This window comes from Montipora capricornis, chromosome 4 (genome assembly GCF_036669925.1).
Source record: "Montipora capricornis isolate CH-2021 chromosome 4, ASM3666992v2, whole genome shotgun sequence".
Taxonomy (NCBI): Eukaryota; Metazoa; Cnidaria; class Anthozoa; order Scleractinia; family Acroporidae; genus Montipora; species Montipora capricornis.
The window spans coordinates 21,439,466-21,459,932 of record NC_090886.1 but is presented as its reverse complement, the minus strand read 5'-3'; the positions used below and the strand labels follow the sequence as shown (position 1 = coordinate 21,459,932).

Sequence of the window (20,467 nt, the reverse complement as noted above, 5' to 3'; positions counted from 1 at the left end):
GGAATATACCTGCTTGGTTCGCGCACAGATGAGAAAGAGAAATTTAGGATGTCGGATTATTGTTCAGTTATATTTGAAAATAAAAGGAAAAGATAAAAATCAGGGAATTTAAAGCAATGTGTTACACATACAGACAGTAATTAAGACATGCGGGAAAATGTGAGGTCGCTGATGAAACTTCACTTTCTGAAGACATATATTCCAACTTTTAAAAAGGGGAAATAATATTTACCGAAGCTAATTAGATTTTCTCAGCGCGATAAATAAGGGCATGTCTGTTGGTAAATGTCTTTCCTGTTCAAGAAAAGCGGACTGTATATTATCGTGTAGTGAAATGGCAAATTGTGACGGACAAGTATTCAAGTGTTAGACTTAAGCACCCTGACGGAAAATGTAGCAGGTGATGATGCTACTGAGCAATCGGAGTCGCTGGGGTCACGTCAAGTTCGGAGTATTTATCTAATCACATACAGCCGAGCGGACGAAGAGATAGTTCCTAATCGAGAAAGTTTTGTTCAGCTGGATAGTTTCGACAATGCAGACCCATTAACGCGTTGTGAGATAGTACAGTGGGTGTGTAGCCAAGAACGGCATAGGGATGGGGGGATTCATTATCACATGGCAGTGAAATTAAACGCAAGGCGACGCTGGCTGAAAATACGTAATTATCTTGATGATCGACACGGAGTGAAAGTGAATTTCAGCGCCCACCATAGCAATTATTATTCAGCGTGGCAGTACACGACCAAGGAAGACGAGAGTTACTTACAGTCTGATAATCATCCCGATTTGACTAACACCCCTGCACCCAATAGTTCAAGGGCTACCGAAACGCACACTCGACTTGCCAATGGACGCAGGAAGCGTAAAAAGTCCTCCCAAAGTTTATCGGTTTATGATGTATCGCAGATAGCCGTAAAAAATGGCATAAAAACTCGGCTAGAGCTGCTGGTGTTAGCACAAAAGCAGAAAAGTGAGGGGAAACTTGACTTGGCGCAGTTCATCGCGAATCGTGGAAGTCGGGTAGTGGATGAAGCGATTGCTGTAGGCTGGGAATTAGAAAACGCGGAGAGCACACTGCAAAGGAGTAAAATGACTAGGATTGAGATTTTGTACAGTAAATTGGAAGGAGAGTGTGAGCCAGGGTGTGACGGCCAGTGGTTGCAAATGGCAAAAGAAGTGTTAGAGCGGAACTCTATTGTGAGGGATGACTTTGCAGAAGCTGTTCGCATACTTCTCGACAAAGGGCGCGGAAAGTATCGCAATTTGTACTTGAAAGGTCCCTGTAACTGTGCGAAAACATTTTTGCTAAACCCTTTGAACCTAATCTACAAAACATTCAGTAATCCAGCCTCTACAACATTTGCTTGGGTTGGCGCAGAACAGTCAGAAGTAGTTTTTCTCAACGATTTTAGGTGGTCGGCCCAAATGATTCCCTGGCATGACTTCTTAATGCTTCTTGAAGGGCAAAGTGTTCATCTACCCGCCCCCAAAACACACTACCGACAAGATATTCTGTTCCAGGGAGATACACCCATATTTTGTACCAGTAAGGATGAACTTAGTTATGTACGAGGCGGTGTTGTTGATGACAGGGAGACTCAGATGATGAAGGTAAGGTGGCGGGTCTTCAACCTCTTCCATCAAATACCCGAGGAACAGCAGAGGTCAGTCCCCCTGTGTGGAAAATGTTTTAGTCGACTTGTTTTCCCACAAGGCAATTCAATTACGCATGATCGTATGTAAATATCGCCGAGTTTGTTGACATATGGATTAAGTGTTACACGATTCACCATGGTGTTTGGAAAATTCTTTGCCTTTTTTAGGAACCAAAAACAAAAGCTACTGCATTTACAAGTGTTTTAAGTGATAGAACAGATCACGGAACATACACCTTAGGGATAATTTTCTTGATGAAGCTATTCAATAAGGCTATTTGTAGCGGTTCACCATGGTGAACCGATAGTTCTTAAAGTCAATGGTAGTATAATTACTTTACTTTAGAACACAGTGGTGAATCGTTGAGTTTCAGCGCTAAGAAGCCCGACAGGTCGTTACAACAAATGATCTCTTTTAATAATGTCATTTTCTACAAAGTTAGCTTATTTTTGTACATAAAACTGTTCAGATTATAGTAAAAGAAGGAAAAGGTTCCGTGTTCCTTTGACACCTTTGTGTAGTTATTTGAGATAAGGACTAAGAGGCAATGTACTTCACTACTCTTTCTCAGGAGCTCCAAGAGAAATCATGTCACTATGAATAGCGAATCAATTTCATACGATGACCGCAAAAAATCATTCTGCTATGTAAAAATCGCTAAACCTCGTCTTGATGGCCATCGGAGCAATTTTCACCGCCTTCTGTTTTGAAATATGCAACACCACCCTTCCCCCCTTATTTTTGGCGAATAGTGCGATAGTTATTTTTGTCTCTGAAAGTTTACATTTTGCGAGAAGAAATCTCACGCAGTTATCCACAGAATGCAAATGATGGTATTTCTTTAATATTTTATACGCTTCCCCTTATTTCTAATAACCATATCAATTCGTTTCGGCATAGAGCGTATTAAATTGTTCACAGTCTCAACAGATATAGAATAAAATGTATTGATAACACGATTCTTAAACTGTTCAAATGTTTCTCGGCGTAGTTGTTGCTTCACTGCTTGTCTTTTTAACATCCTACTCACCATGGGAAACACATTTTCAATGACCGCCATATCCGGAGATCTTGGACACAGTTTGATTAACGTACTGTTTGTGCGTTGCATTGCTGCCCGTGCTAATGCCGAATTTTGAGAGGGATCCCCATCTTGTAAGAAAGTTCGGCTACATCCTTTGTCAGCAGCTGCGAATAGGCGATCAAAATGGTTATCTATAAACGCAGCGAAATAACGACCATTCATTTTCTCGTATGGTTCACAGCAGATAACTCCTTTATTGTAAGAAATTGCCACCATCAGTCGTAGTACTTTGCCCCCAGTTCCCTCTTTGCGGCCCTTTGCTAGGCATCCCGGAGCCAAACCCTCTGATTTCTTTCTCCAGACACGAGCTTTTGGTGCACGAGCCTGATCTAGTGGATTTCTTTTGTACGTAAATCCTGTTCCATCCAGATAAAAGGAAATTCCTTCTGTCCAAATCTCCTGGCCGTAGTTGGCTTTCATGTACTTTGCAAACTTAACTCTTTTGCTGTGGTCTTCCGCTGTCATGAGCCCCTTTCTGCGAGTCTGCAAATAGTAGTAATTTTGTGAATTGAGAAAACGAGAAACTGTTCTTACAGATACGTCCTTTTGTTGAATTCCGGCTTCCTCCATCAGTGCTTTACAGGTAAAGTTTCCCTCTCTTTTCCTCAAAACTGTAATGCATCGTATCAGTCGTCTTTTGTCGCGGTCACTTAACCTGTTCTTCCGACCTCTTTTACACGTCTCCTCAGAAGTGTGCCTCTTATTCGTTTTCTCATGTGCAATTCTATAAACACTCGCTGCAGAAATTTTGCACATGCTGGCAACTGTTCGCACAGATAGGCCTTTAACCCGACATAGATAATACGCACGTGCACGAGTCACGCTATCGATTATATCTTTAAACACCATCGCAATGTGCTAACAGGCAGAGCCATTCCACTAAACTGTTTTACCCCAAAAGTACCTTAAAATCGCTATACTCAAAAGTCTACATAGCTTCTTTATATAACTCCTACTTCACATCTAGAACAGTCAGAACAAAAACACTCCTCACGTAAACACTGCAGGCAACAATAATTACTCTGCCTACGTTAACGTTACCCGTCCACGCCCTTCAAACGCAAAGACAATACTCGTCAAAAATCTTGAAACACTTGTGTCTGTTTCCCCTTCCCCAATGTTGATTTGGGTATCACGGGGGTCTGAGTGCTTCAAAACACGCGTGGCTCAACATTGGGGAGGGAGAGGTGGGAAAACAGTGTGAAGTAGAAATCTCAGGATTTTTCTAGAAAATTTGAGAGAAACGGTGTCTGTTTCAACGATTTGTGACGAGTATTGTAGGTCGCCCATGTCACGAACATGGATAGGTAGCCACCGGGCGTAGTTGGTATGGTTCAACGCAAATAACTAAGGCAGCATCTTGTATACCGCATCCACATACATGCCAAACTTGGCCAGGCAAAGGGACCTCAGGAACACAAGGAGGAGTTCTAGCTGGAAGGCAGTGTACCAGAAAAGGAACTGCGGCACTGAATATCGCTGACACGCGCACCACTCGTCCAAGGAAAGGATGTCATCATCTCCACCCTCTACATATCTATGACATCAAAACAGTAACTAATTAGTATTAGAACAGCAAGTCATTCAAATGCGACGATTCGCACGCTAAAATCCCACAGGAATATATACTAGTCATATAATGGTTTTGAGTGGCATACTGCGGAATATCCCACGCGTCACTTGTATTTTCTGGTATACACACGAGCCTTTGGCAAGTGAGGCGGGTGTGTATGTTAAGAAAATACAAGTGACAAGTGGGATATTCCACAGTATGCCACTCGAAACCACTGTATAACTATTTTATACCACGGCGGCAAATAATAGTGTATTTTGCAATTTTGCATTAATGCAACTTGCAGGTAATTATCACGCGACAGTAATAGGGAGATATTGATATACAGGGTATATCAATTTTTTTAATGCCTGATATTATAAAAGAAAAACGATTTAAATAACTGTTTTATTTAACTTTGCCACACAAAAAATATGTCGCTGAAGGTTTTCACTGGCGACGCGTACATTACCCGTGTACAATCAAGAATTAGCAAAATGATTCTTGAAGAAATTTAAGCAAATCAGAGTTGAGTTGCCGAGAAAAATGTATGTTAATACTAATTTAACATATGTTAACATATTTACCTCTGATATGCACTCTTAAGAAGAAGATATAAGGAGCATGCTGTTACTTGGTGCGCCCTTCGAGTCTGTGTAACACTTGTTGCCTTAAGAAAAGACTCTGCTGTTCCTGGAGTTGCTACAGTTGCGTCTGCCAAAGCAACTGTCCAACCACTCCCCTCGAGCCAATCTCCGATAACTTTCAGGAACGCCATCTCAATATGAAGACCCCCAAAGACTATTACAAACTTACTCTCTCCGTAGTCACTTGGCCACCGCCACTGGATTTCTTTAGCCACTGCAAATAACAGTTGGTCAAAGGCAATAACTGGAACTTTCCCAGGGTTCAGTTGCTCTATGGAGAGCTTTATAACCGCCATCGCATGCCTTATCATTGTAATAGATTTGGCTTGATAAGGGAAAAGGGGCAGTAGCGCAGAGATTGCGACAGACGAAGGAGAGGCACATGACGGTTGGTGCGAGTGAAAAGCCGCCCAAGATACAGGGGTGTTTTTATCTGTTTCTTGGCCTGTCACTAACGTACTTGCTTGATCAAGCCAAGAATATTCGTCTACTATAGTGCGACGGAAGTTGGTTTCATCTGATTTGAGTTGAGATGCTTGAGATGCTTCTACCGGGGCGACGTCAGTATAGGTAGATAGAAGTTCATTTATGACGGTCTTGTCCCTGCTGTCACTAATGTTGATCCGTTCTTGCGCAGTACCAGGATTGTGAGCAGATGAGTGCTGGAAGAATGAAATTCCAGTGCCATGGAATGAATCCTTCACAGTGGTAGAGCTAGGGTTGTGATCTATATTGTCCACTGCTGCTGTGGTAATAAACCAAGACGAAGATTCGGTGGACACACTGCTTTGTCTTCATGGTATCGGCGACAAACCTCATTTCCAAGCTGTGTCGATATACTTAAGACCCTGTCATATGAAACGGAAATTCCAAGGTTGTATAGTCTCAACTAGATCGCGACTACATGTCTTTGCATGTATAGATAACCCGATGTAAATTGGGAGCAGGGATTCTCGAGATTTGTTTCGGCGTTTCTGTTTGACTTCCCCCTCTCAACGACATACGTAAGTGTTGAATTGGACTAACTGTGCAATCGTAAGAGCTGCCTGACCCTTCGAAACACTCTCTGCTTGGTCGTTGATGTTTTGTCCAAGTAAAATCATTTTTAGAAAAGAAAGCAAGGACTGGGGAACGAACCTAACCTGACAGTTCTCATCAAACGGTCTGTTAAACGAGTAGTTATTGCCTAGTATGTCTTTTCGAATTATTGCCGCTGCCTTCGCTAAGTGCAGTCCTTCGTCGTCCAGATCTTCTTTCTGTCTCTTTTGAAGCACGTTTCCTACGTCCTCACGAAATACCAAGTAAACATCACGCCCCTTGTTGAAATATTCCAGGCTAGGAACTTGGTGAACAATCCATTCTTTAAGATGATAAGTGTTTAACTTTGCAGTCGTCTTCATACCAAGCTGTTCCAGGGCAGAGGTGTAAATCTTGGCAAGGTCTGCTAACCTGAAGGTGGGAAATTCGGCTCCAGTCTTTCAAGATTCTTCAATAAATGTAACTACTTCTGCCATGGCAATCCCTTCTAGCTGTTGAGGCTTCTCCTCCTCTGGGATGTTTTCTTGTCTTGCGTACTCAGCTCTTCTATAAAGCGTTGGTAAGCACGTTCCATGATAACGTGCCTCTAGTGCGATAAGATCTCCCCCACCAAGTTTAGCTAAAAGCTTCTCATCATTAAGTAGCGCATTCTCGAACTCGAGCATCCAATTCCATAGTTGAGACTTCGTAAAATGGGCCTTTTTCAGATTCGCATATAAAACAAGATGCTGGGGAATCTTTCGTATAACAAGCAGCATTTGATCGGGTAAATTTCCCACCTGCTCCAAGATGTTCTTGGGCTTCAGATTGTCTTTTCTGAGCTTGTTTTAGTTGAGTGGAATTGTTCTCCGAGTGTCTTATAACCGGCTTGTTTTTCCTGCCGTTTGGATTGTGCAGGGCATCGCAGCTTTTCCTTAATCGATTGCTGGCAGATAACACACAATTTCCAATCCGTTTTGTCAGCACTGCCTGGGTTATCCATCTGAGCTGTCAACATGAAATTAACAAGCGTATAAATTTTCTTTAGCTTTGAAAGAATAGTAAAAAGGAAAAAAACGACTTGCATAAGGAACCAGTGAAATAGAAAAATGATAAGATCACAGTCGTGGGTCATGTTTAAGCGCACAATAATTATAATAAAAATCTCATTCGAATATTAGACTGCGTACTTTTTGGAGGAAGGTCGTTTTATGACTTCACATAACAGTGTTATACTTACATTTGCCAGTTGTTTGTTTCGTGTAGCACAGATACGTTCTTTTATCTTTTATCTTTTTGCATCCTTGGATTAATTGCAATTAAAATAAATTTAGAATGACAGAGTTCTGTTACATAAACCGAAGAACTCATTTCTCCTTTTCGAATACTTTCAGTTCGTGCAGAGACGAAATATTGATCTTTCTCCAGGCATTCAAGCATGTCTTTTCTGCATTCATCCCATCATTATTGAGTGTAAACATGAAAAAGAACTTAAATGTTGTAAAAGCAAAACCTCTCCTAACTTTTTTCGGGTTCAAAAACTAAGCACAGTCACCCAAAACAAAATGGCTGAACTGATATGCAAATTAGTTTGACCGCAAAGCATTCTGGGTATATCACATTTTCCAAATAGCTAGCAATAAAAGGGATTTCCGTCTTCAAAATATCACATTTTTTAGAACCAGGGAGACAGAACTGATCAAGGCTTCGTTTTATGAATTTTAGTATTAACATCAAGGCTTTGAACGGCCACTTCAGGTTCAATTGACATTCACTTCCGGTTTCTTTGTAGAAGCCCTATTTTGCATATTAACTACTTTTTCGTGGTGAAATAAGAGTTACTAACATACAATTGTCATGTTGGCCCATCTGACACCTGTTTATAGCATGTATAATGTATATATGCTGATGTGCATTTTCACTTCCGGTCAAAATGGTGGCCATTTGAAAATTGCTCTTATGTGCACCAAAACATGAAAATAGGCGATGTCTCCATATCACAAATTGTTAGTCATGGTGAATACTTGAACTACTGAAAAAGTGGTGCTTTTTAACAGGAAGTGAGCAATTCGCCTAAAAATCTGCACATATCTGCTCCACTATTTGCAGAATTTTTTTTGGACCACTTTTTGGACTGAGCTTAGCAACCGCCTCCTTTTGTCATGGACGTGACTTGGGTCCTAGTAAGGTTAACTGACAAAATGCGCTGTTTGTGCATTCCTCGAGGACAAGAATATCTCTCTGCTGCTTTGAATCCGCATTATCTTGCACTTCAAAGTGTGAAACGTGGCATAAAGCAAGTGTTTCAAGAGCAGTAGACATTGTTTTGTGGCTACAAACGCGAAGAATGTGGCGACAGAAAAGTAGTCCCAAAATATGTTCGCAACACGGCGAGAGATAATTTGGGACCACTTTAAATTTGAAGGTGGGGAATTAATTTTCTAATCAGTAACTAGTGGAAAGAGGCTAACTTCATTTATTAATGTTGTAAATTTGAACGTTTTCTTATGAGCAAAGTGTTTAATTTTCTAATTAAAGCAAGCTGTTGGCCCTCTTTAGCTTGTACAAATTTTATATATTTTTTGAACGATTGTCATCAGCATCTAATTTCTCCTAACAGTATCATATTACTAACGAGTACTTCACATTTTGGGCCAGATTACGCCGGCGCTTTGTATTAGAAGAAGTCTTTCGTAATTTTAGTTGTTGTTTTTCATTATTCTCCTGTCCATCCACTCTTGGTTTCAAAGATGGCTTGCGACCAGCTGTTTGTACTGATGATGTTTTTATCTTTGACTTGCGTCTTGATATTGAAGTTGGTTGTACTCTAATTTTGGCCCTGCTGTTGTGTAGAATGGGCAGTGTAAGCCCATTGTGATCCTTTCCAAAGTTCACAAAAGCTGTTGCAAGGGCTGCGACTGGTGCTTGTCCTCTTGATTTGGAAATGATGTTTCTGTAAATTTCCAAATATTTCTGATAGCATGCCTGAAAATTCTTATCAGTTGTCCTAAGCTTCAGTTCGATGTCATCGCTTACTTGTCGGTGAAGTCTTAGTATTTTCTGTAATTCAAACTCATCATCACTCTTGGAGTCCTTTTCAGGTGAGTGGATGCTGCATTGAGGCTCGTCTCGTGTTTCACAAAGAGAATTGACATCTAAAGGAACACACTGGTCATCACTGTCAATTTCCATTTCTGCAGGATTCTTTTGATGGAGATGAACAAATTTTTCTAATTGAAGTTCTTTGTGATTTCCAATGGCAAGTTTTGCAAGGCTGAATCTTTCTTCTGGTCTCTGGGGAATAAAGTTGATACCAGCAATACCATATTTTAGTGCCACTGCTGCTTGATGGGCACAGGGATTGCCATTGCTTCCCATAGGGCAGGTACATATTCCAGTTCTGCAATCTACTTCATAGCTTACCTCTGAAGCAGTTCTGCTTGGAACAAAGAATTTGCAACAGTCAGAAGTACTTTGTTTGATAGTGTCAAGGTGGACTGTAGATGCTGATGCACCAAAACACCTAGGAGCCAGGCATAGATTTTGTGTTTTTCCAAATGCAAGGGCAAGCGGTTTCCTTTGAAAGTACATTTCAAGGTCTTATGTGATAAACTTGAAGAGTTCAATCAAATTGTAGGCCCTCATTCGTTGTAAAATCACACTCTTGAATATGTTGATCATGGACTCAGTGTAATTGTCAGTGTTATTTCCTCTGGTGATTAGATTTTTTAGATGGAAAAGGGTCCACTGTTGCTGTCGTTTTAAAGATCTTTTTACATACTCTTGGTAATTGTGATATTTTGCAGTAACCTTATCAGTTAATACAGATTCTGTTGCTGCTTGGAATTCTTCTTCTGATGGTGAGAATAAAAGGAGGATGAATCATATATCCCAGAATGCATTGCTTCCAACTATATTATCAACCCTCAGAGGTCACGTGATGCTATCATTTCGAGATGGACATCATTGAGGAGAATGTATGGCAAGCGGTGATGTTTCGGAAATCTAGGTTATTGTACCTGTATTGCATCGATCCCAGGTATGTTTCTGAACTCACGATACCTAACTTACCTTTTCTGAAGTTAAAATGTTTGTTTGGGCACGCGAGTTTCCCTGGATCTCTGTCGGAACGGCACATGTTTGTTTTCCCCGAGTGCAAGCGAGTGCTTGATAAAGTAAAAGATGTGGTCTCACCTTGCGTTATAGAGGTTATATGAAGTGTCGAATTCCAGGTAAGAATATCGTAATATAACAATCAATTTCCTGCCTGTTTAAAAAAATTGTTGGAGACTTAATGTGCAATATTTTGACTGAATTGCAGATTCACCCATCTGAAGTAGAAGATGACGCGTGACGACACTAGTTTTACAGCCTGCAGCAAATAATAGACATTTGTCATAATTTTTTGACGTTGGTGAATGGTTGAACCGATTCTATGTTTCTCTGAAATCATTCACATTTTCGAACTACTGGTATACAAGTCAAAGCGCTTTTTATCTATGAAGAGGATCAAAACATTGCAAGCTTGACCTTCAATCGGAGTTAGATTTCAACCAGAAATATGCATGTGTAATCCAAATCATGGAGTTTTACAATCCTGCTTGTTACTGGGTTGCCGTATGGCAATCCAGTTGGAAAATGGGTAGATTTCTCCGTTTTATTTATTTTGTTTTCCATGTCGGTAAAAGTCTTGCCTGTCACTCCCCTGCTAAGTGGTGTCTTTGTGCATAGAGCCCTGCTGCGCGTATTTTCTTAGGATCGAGAGGGTAGTGGGAAATGCGTAGATTTCTCTGGTGGACACATTATAACGATTAACTTAACCGGCAATGGCATCGAAAGTCATGTAGCGTGAATGGCGTTTTAGTGGATCTTTGAACAAAATATACCCTTATGAAGCTCAATAATGGCAAATCAATTGGATACTGAACAAGACAGGCGACAACATCAACAACAATCTGTCACCCGTCGAGCCGTCTTTTACCAAGTGTGCTGTTGTGTAGAAGAATGAAGATTCACAGGGCAGCGATAATATTGAATTCAAAGACTAGACCAGGTGGATTGAATGGAATTTAAAGCGTTAAAATCGCTGAAAAGGTAAGATTAGAGCGGTTTTCGAATGAGTGTCGTAAAACCAAAACCAAAGTAATTACTTTGGCCAATCAAAAAGGACGGAGACAATCCAGTAAACCAATCAAAATTCGAAGTAATTAGACGTAGCCGACACAAAGCGCGGGAAAATGTGCACGCGCGAGCCACAATTGGTTTTGGTTTCACTTCTGATTGGTTGAAAAAGTGGCGCGAGAACTTTGAACCAATCACTGACTGAAGTAATTATAAACCAAAGTAATTAACTAATTACTTTCGACACTCAATTGAAAACCGCTCTATTGTCGAAGCGATGACGCAATTGCGTGTCTTCACCACGTTCCTTTGATCTCACATTATTGTGTTTTCAGTCAAAATATTCGCTTGTTTTCGCTCTCGCTCGAACATATTTACCTTTATTACATGTCCAGTGAATAGTTTTATCCTCTGGGATGAATTTTCCGTCGAAAAATCGGTTATTTGGGGGGTCAGTGTAAAACGCAGACTGCAGACCGGGGGTAAAATGCAGACTGAGGGTAAAATAAATATTAATAATAAAAAAACGAGTCATAAGGATAAAATAAAGATTGTTTGAAAGACAATCCTGTTTTACATCTGTCAACAACTCACACTATCATGACTACAGGTCCCTGCACCTTTTGGGGATGCGATCGTACGCGTTGAAATCATCTGAGCTTTGTTTTTGCACTTCCAGATGCATTGCAATGTTCCAAATTATTTGTCACACCGGTACATCGAGGGAAATCGATCGAAAAACCAACAATTATTACTTTGAATACCTGAATAATCTCGGTTGCCTTTTTTCGGTGCAACGAAATGCACAAAGAATTTCATGTATTCCGAGCAATTAGGACGTGGGGATTTCATTGGTTAAGCTATGCGTGACAACCCCTATGGAGAGGTTATAATTGAAAATTACATCTTCCAGATGCAAAACAAATGAACTTGTGAACTAAAGGATAAACATAACGTACACGAAAGCGAATGAAAGGATCCTAATAAGAAATTTTTACACCTCAGTCATACTGGCTTAAGCCGACTGAATTGAAACGTTAAATGGTTGCAAAATCCACGTTATCTCTGTCTTTGTTAATTGGTATTGTAGCCATGTGTGTCAAAATAAATTGAGTTATTGGGTAATTACTCGATTACTTTGTTCAGTGCAGCAAAATGGACAGTTGACTTCTTTGCCTAAAAGCAACTCACTTAACGAAACTATCCTTTTTCCAACAACAACAAGGATTCAAACAGCTTCAATCCTTACAGAGTTCGATGAAAATCTGGATTTAAAACATGCGGTGGGGCAACCAAAGCGGTGGGAGCTGTGTTGGGGTTTCAGTGTGAAAGTACAAACGGCTACTAACACTCTTATAACTCTTTTTTCATTATTATTTTATTAACCCGCAGTCTGCAGTCTGCATTTTACCCTCAGTCTGCAGTCTGCATTTTACACTGACCGGTTATTTGGGTGGTTTTTGGCAGCAGAGGTTAATTATTCGTAATGCGATCACTTCCGTTGCCGTTAGCAATGGGTCGCAAATTTGACACTTTTATCGCATTATCACATTATGCATTGAATCCACGTTATCTGTTATTCCTAAAAATCTAAAAATATTCCTGCCTCATCAGTTTTCGGTCGAATTTATGTCCAAGAAAGCAGATAAATTGCAGAAAATATTAGTTTTGCATCCAAAAACTCGTAATCAACGCTAAAATGACCAAATTTTGCCTGGAAAACATATTTTACTGTTATTTTTCTTAAATTTTTTCGTTCAACTTTCGCTTTTGTAAAATGTTTCAGTTGTCTGTAAATAAGTTATATGCTGGTGGAAAGCTTATTTTCTTAGCTTTAAAATGATATATTTTTCCCCCCTAACTTTAAATATTTTTTGAGAAAAAAAAACATATTTTGGCGATGGCTGATTTACCGCGGTTTTCTCGCGGTTGGGAAAGTAGGAAAAAGAGTTAGGCTGGTAGCCAGGTTTTTAACCTCAGAAAAGGATCTGTTTCGTCGTACGAACATGTGAGGACCTGTGAGCCAAAGGGCCTCTGCTGGTATGACTTCTGGGTGACCCATTAATAACTCCTTACTAACCGAGCACGAGGGCCGTACTGCCAGGGAAATATTGGCCCGAGGTCGTGGCAGTATGGACCTCGCTCGGTCCGTACAAAAACGACCCAGGGCCAATATTCCCCTGTACGGCTCGAGCTACAATAGCTCGGTTAGTGAGTAGTTTATTATATGGTTTTTTAAATTACCTTTTGCTTTGTTTTTGCAAACCCATAATCGGCCCATGGGCCAGTCACAATTAGCCAATCAGAGCGCGCATTATATCATCTACAAAGCCCAACTTGAAAAAAATTGCCTGGAACGCTGCACTTACCACAGGCAACCCAATGTACCCTCACGGAGGGTCTAGTTGTCATTACGATTCAGTCCTTGAAGGGTTGTCTTGTCTAAAAACAAACGGGTAGTTACTCTACTGAAGCAGAGTGCGGGTTAAATCTCTCTAGCTCATTTTTGAAACGCTCTTCAGTCGTGGTGTAAATAAATCAACAAAGCGCGTTTGGTTCCGAGTTATGTATTACTGCAATTATAATGTACAGTGTATTTTTAACGACAGTTCACTGCTTCGAAAATGCGAAAATGCAAAATTTCGAAAGCAAGAAAAGTTTGTTACTTCGAAATTTCGAAAGAGTTCGCAGCAAGGAAAGTTCGTTACTTCGAAATGTCAAAAGAATTTGCATCATTTCGCCACATTTTCTTCGAAATATCACATTAAGCGACGCGAAATACCTTGCGAAATTTCGCCGACAAATCGTCGAAAATTCGCAAGAACAATAGACGAAATTCGTCGAAATTCGCTCTCATTACTTTTGCACAGTACTGTAGTCATCAAGTGGATGTACAGTCCAGACAATTATAAGCCTAAATGTGATTAACCTGCACAATCCCTCACATGCAGATTAAATGCAGAAAAAAAAACCTTGCCCATTCCTGTCTGGTTTAGGGTTAGGTTAGACTACCTTTCCAGGTTAAATCATGCAATACAACAAAGTGAGGACAGGAAATCACATTACAAATTCCTTGTTTGCATTAAATATTACAAATAAAATATTACATATACAAGATATTACAAATACAAGAAAAGTCTCCCACAAGCAACAGATACTTGAAGACTGGGTATAAATATATAAATTGCAAGCTTAAATAAAACTAATTTCATTCCAACCTTTGTCACAGCACAATGGACATGTCTAAGTCAAAATAAAGCATTCATGCTTATTTTACTCAAGAGTAAATACTTTTCATTTCATCTGCTTCATACTTACATTTTGTCGCTGAGTATTATACTACTTTTACCACCCCACAAAAAATATTTCTTTGAACACAATTCCTCCTCTGCATACCAAATATCTATGTTGTGGTTTTAATTTATTCTTTGTGTGATTTTCCTTTGTTTTACATACCCAGTGCTGGAAATAATTTTTCTTTATTCAGAGGACATATGTCCTTTCAAATCTTCCTTTTGGTCGGACATCTGACAAATTGGACCGGAAATAATTTATTGACTGACAACACCTTGAAGAAGACTCAAGATGTGCTGGTGACACATTCGGTCATCGTGTCCGATCATAATGTGAAATTGGCCAGACGGTTTCAAAATCTAGTCGGATAATGTCCGATGACCCACTGTTATTTCCAGCACTGCATATCTAATCATGGAAAACTTTTCTCGCAAAGGAAAACAAAAAACAAACGAAATAAATATGAAAATAAAGCATTGGATTAAAAAAAAGCCACTTCACGGGGGTGGAGCAAGGTAATTTCCTGGCCTGTGAAATGACTGACGAATGGTCTGCCCATGTCGAGCAGGGAAATGGGTCCTTCCAACTACAAAGATGGAGCTGTCTTTTCTCTGATTGATGCGCAGTCTGTGTAGACGCAGTGGGTGGTTGCGTGCATCATCACCTCCATCTTCATCAAACTCTGCCCTCTTGTCAAATGAGGGATAGACCTCTTCAGAATAACGTTCATTTAAAGTCCAATAATAGAAAGGTAAATCTGTGTCCATCCTGTTGCAAAATTTCCTGAAATTAAAAAATAAGCAATGTACCAAATAAGATCATACACCCCATGAATAGCAAAAAATATTTATGTTTTAGCTTTTGGATTTTTATCAAAGGAAAAAATTTGTATGTTCATGAAAGTTGCCTGCCGTGCAAGTGTGATGAGAGAAAGTTGTCTTTTTTCACACCATGGGTGCAGTGCTTGTAGGCCAACATACATCAGGAGAACAGGTATAATTATCATTGATGCGAAAGTTTCCGTACCCTCACCTTCAGTAACACTGTTAATGACATTAAAGGGAACGCTATGAATGCTCTTACCTCACACTCTTTGGCCAGTAGGTCTTGAACATTTTCAACGTGAAAATTGGACCAAGGTCTCGATGGGTGACACAGAAGTAAGACTCCAGGTCGTCTGTCTCAGCAGCAGGAGGATGTTCCTCATACCCAATCTCCTGGTTCTCAATGCGCCTCAGCTCCTGGCTCTCAATATGTGTTGTCACTTCTACGACAGTCTCCCTTGAGAATCCTCTTATACCAGCAACAGCCCTAGTAAAGAACACCATATTAAGTCAGCTGTACACTTTTTAAGTATATTGTCCATCAATAATACATCACTAATTCCTTGAAACATACATGTACAGAGCTTATATAGTGCAGCCACAAAATTATATCTGACCGTATTCGTGAAAAACATGCCTGCGTTGACTCAAAGACAGTCCCATGGGCCAGAAGTTCTCTGACCACCCCCCCTGGCCAGGGGATTGGTCCGTCATGCATGCACGTGGCATGGACCACTCCAGTTAGGTGCCATCTCATCATAAAGCTCTCAAACAAGGTCAACAACTGAGTAAAATACTAAGGAGCACAGTCAATATCAAGGCAATTTAACACTGAAAACTCAATTAAGGCTATCTAAGTGGGGGTGGCAGTGCAAGATAACCTCCCCTACACCCTGCTTTCGACAGCAGGTCCCCAGCAAACCACCAGCAGGTAGGTCAGTGCCTGGGACATGTTCCATGCCTGCCCCCCCCTTCCTGCCTTACCCCAGATCTGTGCTCTGCTAGGATCCAGGCGAAATCTTAGTGGGCATGTTTTTGCAAAATCGTTAAGTTATATTTAGCTCTTATTAACCGAGCAGGAGGTCTGTTTGGGAGAATCTTGAACGAAATCTGGGAGCTTTCAATATCGATTTCAGCCAAACAAATTCATAAATTTGGTAGGTGCTAGTACTTGCAAGAAAGAGCCATATGCATGTAATACAAATATATAAATATATAATAAATGTAAATGCAATCTCATCCCAATCACTTTTAGTTCACTTCCTTGTTAAATACAAATGTATGAGTGCATTACTGAATGACACGTTTGTTCACCATAAGAGGCCATTGCCCAGCTGGTTTTAAAATGCAAACCTAAGGGTGTAATAAGGAATGACAGAAATGCTTGCGTGTCATCAGATTTCTGTTATTGTTATTGTTCAGCTTTTCTTAGAATTCTCTACCAAACTCTCAAAATACCTGTTAATGTCAATGGTGGAGAAATCGTAATTCTCACTATGCCAAGGCATCCAATCATTTCGAAAGAAGTTTAGCATCTGGTAGTTATAATGAGACCTCTGCAGTTGGCTCAAGCCTCTGCCATCTGAAGCCTCATGCCACTGTGCAATGGTACGTACATAAGAAGCTGCAAAGTTATAACCAAGCCTTTCAAGAGAATTTACCACATGGTATGACAAGAGCCTCTCTGCATCCTTCACACTTTGCTTTCGCTTACCAACCAGAGCAGCATGTGTCAGCCCACTCAAGGGATCAGCCAGAACGTCAGAACATGATTTATAGTTGAGAGCACTGTAGCCTCCATTCCTTAAATGCTGTGCGATCCTTTTAAGAAGGTGGTTGTGGTCAACTTTTTAATGGTGTACCAGATCCGTGACAGGATCTTCTTCTGGGACATAAAGGTGAGATGTGAAATCTACACCTTGTAGCTTGAGCTTGTCAACCCTCTTGCGGAAAGTGTACGTAGCCACAATTCAGCGGAGCTTGTCAAGAAGAGACTTAGTTTTGTTACTCCGGAAGGGATATGGGGTGCATCCAGGTGGTACTAGACTGCCCCTAAGGTTGGAAATGGCATCCTCCAGGCTTAGACCGCTGGCCAGTATCTGATTCAGTTCAAGGATGGCTGAAACAGGAATATCACTGTTTGGCATTTTGACAATTGGTCTACCATCTGGAGCAGCTATATAAAAAAAATTGTGAGGACAAATCAGCCTGATGGGTATCCTGATGTGAACAGCCAGCTATATAAGTCATACAGTCAGTGCACTGATATTACATTATCGGTGCTAATCTTTATCTCCTACAGGTACTGTGCTATAGCAGTTACAGTACCTAATTGGAACACCACTGAAAGCCCTGCATAATGGAAATTACAAGCAGCATTTTCGGCAAAGTTTCCCTGCTTTTTCTCCTGACACTATCTTTAGCATCATGGATGAGCTATCAAAGGTGGATAGCCCTTGTTTCAACACGGGATCCTAGGGAGCAAAACTCGCCATATGTATTAGTGCCTGCAAAAGATATTTCCAGGGATACATTGTCTGACAAACCAGGCACGAGAAATTGAAAACAAAGTGGTCTTTACAAAGTTTTACAGTTCGCCAATCATGAATAAACCCACAAAGAGTCACAAAGGAAAAGTGAGAGAGACAGAGGGAGAGGGAGAGGGAGTGTGTGTTACATCAGGGCCACTTACCCACAATGGACAGTCCTCTCTCTGTCATGTGTTTCTTCACTTCTCTTGTGAAGTCACGAACATACTGGTCCCGCTGGCTTTTGTAGGGGATGAAAGCATTAATACCAAGACATGAGTGGCGGCTGTTCTCTTTTCTTGAATAGGTTCTGAAGGTAGCTTTTTGCATCACCAGCCATGCCCCTGAGAGATGTCTTGACAACCCTTACATCGGCTGGTCTAACCACAACAGGATTAAGTAGACTCAATTCTGCTTCATAGACTTGGTTCAAGAGTTGCGCTTGTTGCAGAAGTGTCTGAAATTCAACCACATTCCAATTTAAATTTTTAAGAGTTTCCTGCGCAGTTGATGGATTTGTGAACTTCTTCCTATACTCCTCAACAGCTTCCTTGAAACCACTCTCTAAGAACTCCGCATCCCCGTCCAACTCATCAATCCACTGTCTCAACCCTGTTTCAAGCTCTGCAAAACTCTCAAGGCCTGCCAAACTGCCCACCTGATGAACTCTATCGTCATACTCCTTCCTCAGCTCCTTTAATTTTCCATCACCAAGATCTACATCAACATTCCATACACCTTTCATGGATTCCATTAATGCTTCCTTGATGTCTGTGGCATCTAATTTTAACCAGAACCGCCCACTGGGATTAGCCTCTTTGAGTTCATCAAATGCCACCAGCTATGAAATAAACAAATACATACAACTCTAATAAGGCTACTGACCTTACTCGCTTTTATTTTACAATCTCTTTATTAGAAATACTTAGAACAATGGACAAATAAGTGAAGCTAAACTGGGAAAAAAAGCAATAATCTTACAACAACTGAATAATCTGAATATAGGATACCTTGAAACAAACACGAAAGGTAATAATATTATTAAGTTAATCTTTTACTTAAGGTGCTGATTTGGTATACTGCATCTAGAATAGAAGAGGTGTCTGTTTGAGTGGACACCATGTATTAGGCATAATAATGCATTACCTGCACCTCTGTACTTGAGGTAAACAGTGACTTTTGGTTCTTTCTTTGTTGGGTGGTTTTGCTGGTGCAAGGTACATTGACGCATGCCTTAAAGACAAGTTCACATGACATGCTGTTTAGCCAATAAGGGAAACTGGATATTTGATATTATGTCACAGATCAAGAAATGAACAAAACTCATTCAAACTGTACAAATCCATAACTAATTACAAATTGTTTTATTTTACCTTCATGGGATCTCTTATGTCTTGTGGATCCAAGCCACTCCACGTAGGGCCTGCCGAAAGTCTCTGGAATCTCTCTGGAAACTCGGTAAGCATCGTCTCATGCCACATTTTGAAATCCTATGGTTCTTTAATCTAGTCAGTAAAGGAAAAGTATTACCTTGGGTTTAAATCTTAACAAATGACAATTAATGTATCATTGTCACTAAATATGAGGTGCCTTATCAAAGCATTTTTAACTCGGCTATCCATGTTCAGTTGTGCAGGGGTGAAGGTCTAGCCAACTAACATACAGTCCTTTCAGTGGCATGCCTGTAAACTAGCTAAGCTTAGTGCTTGTATAGTTAAGTGTATGAGCACTACAAATAAGATTTAAATTTACAATTTTTTCAATACAGCCAGTATGGCATTTCAACAAACAATTAAAATTAACACCTAAGTTGATTTACATCCAACACCAACAAGGTGCAACATATCAATGTATGAGGAAAATGCATTGCTGATGTCTTTTCCTTGTGGGACGCAACGAAAGAAGAGTTAGAGTGCTTCATGTTACAAGCAAACAGGCATCATCCTACCATTAAATTCACCGCTAAAATATCTCAGAAAGAAATAAACTACCCAGACAGTAAAGTATTTAGATTCCACAAGGAGTCTGTCTTAGACTCTGGTACACATTTTAAACAAACTGAAACTTTTCAGTACACACACGCCCTGGTCATTCTCTGGGATGAGGTAAAAGGCTTTATTAAAGGGGAAGGCCTTATACTTCTAACAACAAATTCTTCAGGAACACTCTTTGAAGAAAAGAACAATTATTAATTTCATGTCGTGATTACGTGAATGAGGCTACCCAAACAACTAAGTCGAAAAGATCCTTACATAAGTCAATTTTACTTGGCGAAAATGCATGCTACAGGAAAACAAAAAAGGTGCAAAAAACATATGGGCTTTTGTCACACAATACAACCCATCAGTGCCAAATTTCAAGAAGAATGTAATGCTCAGCAAATGTCATATCATCTAGAAACAACCCCTGCTTCAAGAGATTTATTGAGAACTACCCATTATCCCTTACAAAAGAGGCAGGTCTTTATAAATATACTCTTACAACAAAAACTACATAACTAAAACAGCATCATGAAACCCAAAGGAGTCGTGTCAGGCCTGACAACACTTTGTAACATCTGTACATATCAAGGTAACTTACTTGCATAACATTGGTGCAAGTGAAAAAGTCAATGCAATACTGCATGAGCCCAAACGGCATTCTGTTGAGTGGGATGAGAGGTCCAGACTTGTCTGGGCGATCATTAGCTAGCATCTGACAAAATTTAATAACCAAGTTGATTTTGTTATTGATCTCAAGCC

At 40.2% G+C, this 20,467-nt stretch overlaps 1 pseudogene; it reads right to left on the bottom strand.

Annotated features, from left to right (window-relative positions):
- Positions 1 to 14,871: 14,871 nt before the first annotated feature.
- On the bottom strand, positions 14,872 to 18,480 carry LOC138046294 (uncharacterized; annotated as a pseudogene).
- Positions 18,481 to 20,467: the final 1,987 nt, after the last annotated feature.